We start from the raw sequence: 6,000 nt of genomic DNA, 5'->3' as shown, positions 1-6,000 counted from the left end.
CACACACTTGGTTTTCATTTAGGAAGTTTCTCTTCACTTTTTTCTCCACTATGTGGTTCTACATAGTGGGGGGTATCATTTGTTTATGTCACACATGCACTTTTTCGCCAAGAATGCTTGTTACTCAGTCTCACCCAATCATGCTCTTTATCTGATAGTACAGAAATTGGAACGGAGGGTAGATAGGCACATTCTGTCAGGTAACAATTTGGAACGTGTGAGCTCACAATTTGTCAGAGGCCATGGTTCTATGCCTACAGAACATGACTTTCAGAGGTTCTGAAAGAACGACCCTGCTGGGAGAGGCTGGGTTGAAAGCCTAACCTGGAATTTGAAGCATTCCCGTTACTGGTTCAGTTTATTCCTAAGGCTGGTCATAGACTTGGCCTTTTGAAACTTGGGTTACACAGTAACTTTCTCTTTTTGCCTAAGCCACTTAATTTTACTTTTGATCACTTCAAAAAATTTATCCTGACAAATTCAGACATAAAATAAGAAAATAAAGTCAGTAATCAAATGAAAGTTAACAAACATATACACACATCTATTAAGAATGCAAACATATCCTTTATTAATCTGATATATATTATTAGCACCTTCGGTATGTGAAACATTTTACTAGTGAAATGAATAGGACAAGGCCCTAGTTACTGGCACTTACAGATTTATCTATTATCCTTCAGAGTCTGTGTCTACATTTACCAATACACATATCCTCTTGTCCTCACTACAATCTGTCCTCACTACAATCCCCCTATGCTTACTTAACAAATGAGAATTAGAAATGAGTTCAAGAAAGTCTGGTTCATAAAATAAACAAGTGGAAGGACCACAGAGGTTTAATAAAGAATTTCAAGATATTCAGGTCTTTAACAGGCTCTCCCCTCAAAATGCTCCTGTCTCAGTCAAAATACTTGCTTGGAGGGACTACTGATTGACCCTGTGGCAATTCCTTTATTCTTAACAAGCCAAATGTTTCTCATTTCCATCATAACTAAAGTAAAAAGAAGGGAAAATAATTTGCACTTCAGTCCCACAGGCCAATTCACTTTGGATTCACTCAGGTGTATTTCTTTTAATAGCTGATCTGAAGGCATATGAGATTCTCACAGCTGACCAGATTCTAAACAGAAAAGCATAGAACTTAAAACTAAGCATGCATGCAAATGGAATAATAAGGTAGGCTTCTTAAAATGCCAAATGCCAGAAAATCTGAAACCATTAGGTTAAATTCCACACAACAACACAAGTGGAGTATTCTGTTTCTCAGAGGGGCTTTTAGAAGGCTCAAATTCTAAGGTGGCTACCTGAAAAGTAGGGTCAGAGATGGATCTTATTTGGCAAACCATGTTCTTCTTCCCAAGATATTTGGATATGTTTGCTCAAGATTCTTTTTAAGAAAAGAGCAGATTGTTGTCACCCAACGTCCAGAAATAGCAGTGATAGAATTTGTTCTCAGGGTTAGGGATGAGTTGTAACTGTGGGCTGTATGTGGTTGCATAGTCCCCAACCATTATTCTAGGCTTGCACACAGCAAAGAGACACATTAACTAGCATGCCCTGTACAGGTGGTCTGTGGATGGAAAATCTACATGCCCCTCACCTTTGGAGGATTGGGGGCTGTGCATGTTAAGAGAAATGCCCTGGAGTGGACAAGGTCTGGGGAGATAGGCATGCAAAAGAATAAAAGGCTAGTGAGGATCCAAGGTGGCTCCAGGGAAAGGTGTGGTGCCCCGGGGTCTGGCTAGCCTGGCCAAGCCAAGCTGGGCTTTCTCGGCTGAGTGTGGAGATGCACCAACGGACCTCGACCACTTCTCTTCCAGTGTTGCTATAAATAGACCTCAAGTGTAGAAAGCTCTAGCTTACCGCTCTGAACTGTAGGTCTTCCGGACCCAGGCGGCGGAGGCCCCGTCCCTCCCATTCCCACCCAGCTTGGCCCCGCCCCTCTCTGAACTCCGCCCTTGCCCCGCCCCCACAGCGTCCCACCGCCCTGCCCAACGGCTCTGGGCTCTGGGCTCCACTGGGCTCCGTGGCAGTGAGAGCGCGCAGGCGCGGCTGGCTGATACTCGGAGTAGAGGCGCGGGGCGCGCGGTGAGGTGGCCGCGTGGGGTTCGCAGCTGAGGAACGAGGTTCGGCCTGAGCGTCACAAGAGGACTTGGGGTGTGTGCGGGTGGCCGTCTCGGGAGCTTTTGGTCCCGTAAGGAGAAATGGACTAGACGGGAAGTAGAGGGATTGGCCGTGCTGCCCGAGAGTGTCCGGCGGCCCCAGCCGCATGGGAAGCAGAGTGCGTGGTGGTGGGAGTGGGTGAGGGTAAGTGTAAGGAGAAAAATTGAAGGAAAAGGCTCCAGAGGCTGAAAGTCTGTACTCAGGCTTGGCAGGATCTCGATGCTTGCCAAGTGCACTGGAGGGTGCTCCAGCTTCAAGTTCAGTACCCCCCATTTGGTTCACCCGAGCGGCGTCCGGGGCCATCCCTTCCCCCGCGCTGCCGTCACTGAGTGCAGAGTTGCCAGGAATGTTCCTCTTCCCAGGGAAGAGGATTTAGGAGACCTGGGCGATCGCCCCAAGCTAGAGCCAAGGAGGGCGTGGTGTTCCGGTGACTTTCCTTCACCCAGCCCCAGGGAATGTGTCCCATCTTTTTCTGGTCCATTGTGCTCATGGACATTTTAACAAAGGCGATGGCTGTTTTCTAAGCTGTGGCGAGTGACAGCGGGGGTGGATCGGTGGAGGGGGGTCGTACGAGGCCGCAGTTTGGCCTTAGGGGGCGGGGAACTAAGGAGGCTGGCATGGGGAAAGTGGAAGGAAGGGAACGATATTCTTGCCTCAGTTTTTTTTTTCTTTCTTTCTCATCCGCTCACGTTGATCAGTGGTCGGAACAGCCTTGAGAGGGATATGATTGGAAATTTGTGTGTTCAGACTTTGGCTACAGCCATTGGTTTTGTAATTGGGTTGTTTATGTCTTCTTTAAATGACCCTTCAGGAGAAATGCGAAACTAATGATATTTAAGAGGAAATAATTGAACGAAAGGGTGAAGAGGTGGAGTGTCAAAACTAAGAGCTAAATTAATCTTGTGATAGTCATACTATAAATAAAGCCAGACTTTGAAGGATGTGAAGGTGCTGAAGTTAGGCTAAATGAAAAGTTGATTAGGGTGTTGTTGATTGTTTCAATCAAGAGTGATATTGGATATATGTGTGTAGATGCTGGCAAGTTTTTGGGCAGACTCACTTTAGAACCCATAAGAATGATACTGGGAATATAAAACACTAGGACAAATATTGCAATATTTGATAAAGTTCCCTGGCTTGCATTTTCAAACTTAGATCTTTATGAAAAATAATGTTGTCAATCATAGATGTTGCTTTTATACTCATTTGTTTAACTTAATACAACAAAAACTGAACTTCCTCCTCCTCCACCCTTTTCCCTTGATTGTGAATTCTGTTTTATAAACATTTACTTTCTGATCTGAAGTGTATTTAAAGTCACAATTCCCCCCAACCCAAGCATGAAATGAACAGGTTTCTGTGTCCTGCAAAGCAGAGAAGATATCTGGCTGTTAATAACTTCTATTTTTTATCCCTCACTTAATTTTATCCCTTCTCCACCTAAATATAAAATCACTTTTTTCTTCATGTTACTTCTTAATTAAAGTTCTCATTCTCTGTGGTCTTTAGACTCACTTACTGAAGAAACGAATTCCAAACCACTGTGATTATACTTCTTAAAAGTTTCCTCACCTAGACTTCCTCCCCATATTTCTGGGTTTTCCTCTAATTATTTGACCAGTCAGGCTCAGTCATTTCCACTGAGTCTTTAGAGTTCTGTCTGAGACTTTACCATTTTATGTAAGAGACAATAATATGGTGGTCAAGGGCATGGAATTTGGAGGCAGCCTATTAAAATTCTTTCTCTAAGTGTCCATTTCCTCTAAGTGTAAAATGGTAATTATAATATTACCTGATAACTGAGTAGGTATATTAACAACTCATCATAGTATCTAAGTATATTGTCATAATACCTAAAAATGGTAGCTATTTTTATTTGCTGTGTTTCTTATAAGAAACAATTTCAATAGCAATTAACTTCAAAATGTGGATGTATTAACATCTCCTACCCTGTTCAAACTCCAGTCCTATATTTGTAGATTCCACCCACATATCCTCAACAAGTAGTCTCAACCAGCACAGTTGTCTTCAGACATCAATATGCACAATAATCACAAAAATGTGCAGATTTCTGGGCTCCAACCCCCTCCCCCCCGGAATTTCTGATGTTTGGGGTGAGGCCTGAGAATGTTCATTTCTAACAAGTTTCCAAATGATAACTGCTTGCTTTTGGATCACAGTTTCACTGATCAATTGGCATTCAGAGAAGCTGGCAGGAATACAGGGAGAAGAAACCAAAAAAACCAAAAAGTTGTCAAAGAGAGGAGTGTGCTGAAACCTGATTGTATCAGATATCATGTAAAATTTGGAAAAGATAGGTCTAAGAGGACACAATTGGATTAGGTGACCAGGAGCCTTTTTGTTTATTTAATTATACACCCCGTTTGGTAGGACATTATCATTATTATGACCAGAAAAACATATGACAGGTATTTGAGATAATGATTCTTAATCTTGGGTGTGCATTAGACTTTCTTAGGGAGCTGTTATATTTAGTGTTCCTCCCCCTATTATAAACCCATTAAACCTGAATTTCAGAGTGTAGAAACTAGGCATGAAAAAGTTCCAGGACATTTTGATGGGCATCCTGGTTAAGAACCACTTCTTTAGCAATGGTGGCCAGGTAGTGGACTCAGACAAAAGAAATTATCAATTCATGTCTTCTCTTTTTTAGGTAGCCTGGCTACAGGGTTATTGATTTTATAGATCTTTTCAAGTAATCAGAATTTGATTTTGTTGGTTTTCTCTGATTACTTGTTTTCAATTTCTCTGATGTCCGCTTTAATTTTTATTTTTTCTTTTGATTACTTTGAATTAAATTTGTTCTTTTTCTAGCTTTCTAATGTGAAAGATTAGATTGTTGATTTTAGATTTTCCTTCTTTTCATATGAGATTCAATGCTATAAATTTCCCTCTAAGTACTGCTTCCACTGCATCCCTCGGTATTTGATATATTGTATTTTCATTTGGTTCAAAATATTTTTAAAATTCTCTTGAGAGTTCTTTGACTCAAGTGTTATTTAGAAGTGAGTTATTTAATCACCATACATTTTGATATTTTTTAGTTACTGTACTGTGTTATAGATTTCTGTTTAATTTCATTGTTGCCCACTCCAGACATTGCATGATTTCCATTTGTTAATGTGAGTTTTATGTCCCAGAATGTGGTCTATCTTTTTGCATATTCAATTTAGGTAGAGAAAAATAAGAATTTTGCTCTTGTTGGATAGAGTAGTCTACAGATGTCAATTATAATCAATTGGTTGATGATGCTGTTCAGCTATGTACTTACTGAATTTATGCCTGCTGGATCTGTCCATTTCTTTTAGAGGGGTGTTAAAGTCTACAACTGTGATAGGTGATTCATGTTTTACTCCTTATACTTCTATCAGTTTTTGCCTCATGTATATATTTTGAGGTTTGGTTGTTATGTGCATACACATTAAGGATTGTTATGTCTTCTTGAAGAATTGACCCCCTTAGGGAAGTCAGATCTTTATTCCTGTATAGATAAAGGTGTTCCCCACCCCCGGATGCCTGAATTCTTTCGAGATTTTTTATCTTTTGATTTTCTGAAGATTAACTTTGACATATCTAGATACAGGGTTTTTTTTTTAAAGCATTTATTCTGCTTGGTCTTCTCTGAGCTTCCTGGATCTATGGTATGTTATCTGCCATTTATTAGGGGAAATTCTCATTATGCATACATTATACCTTTTGTAGTTGCCCCACAGTTCATGGATATTCTGTTTTGCCTTTACAGTTTTGGAAGTTTATAGTGTCATGTCTTCAGACTCTTTCCTCAGCCATGTCCAATCTACTAATGATCTTTTC

The 6,000-nt window shown here is 40.9% G+C and overlaps 1 protein-coding gene across 2 annotated transcripts in view; it reads left to right on the top strand.

Annotated features, from left to right (window-relative positions):
* The first annotated feature begins 2,003 nt into the window (after positions 1 to 2,003).
* PRRG1 (proline rich and Gla domain 1) overlaps positions 2,004 to 6,000 on the top strand; it is a 100,329-nt gene continuing 96,332 nt past the window's right edge. Inside the window, exon 1 of one of the 2 annotated variants that reach the window (XM_037059552.1) lies at positions 2,004 to 2,129. The gene's annotated coding sequence lies outside the window, so the exon portion shown is untranslated. Of the gene's footprint in view, positions 2,161 to 6,000 lie in introns of both variants that reach the window. The other variant, XM_037059553.1, reaches the window with a different exon arrangement.

This window comes from Sturnira hondurensis, unplaced genomic scaffold (genome assembly GCF_014824575.4).
Source record: "Sturnira hondurensis isolate 20B ecotype Veracruz unplaced genomic scaffold, ASM1482457v3 Scaffold0011192, whole genome shotgun sequence".
Classification (NCBI taxonomy): domain Eukaryota; kingdom Metazoa; phylum Chordata; class Mammalia; order Chiroptera; family Phyllostomidae; genus Sturnira; species Sturnira hondurensis.
This window is presented reverse-complemented; position numbering and strand designations above follow the sequence as displayed.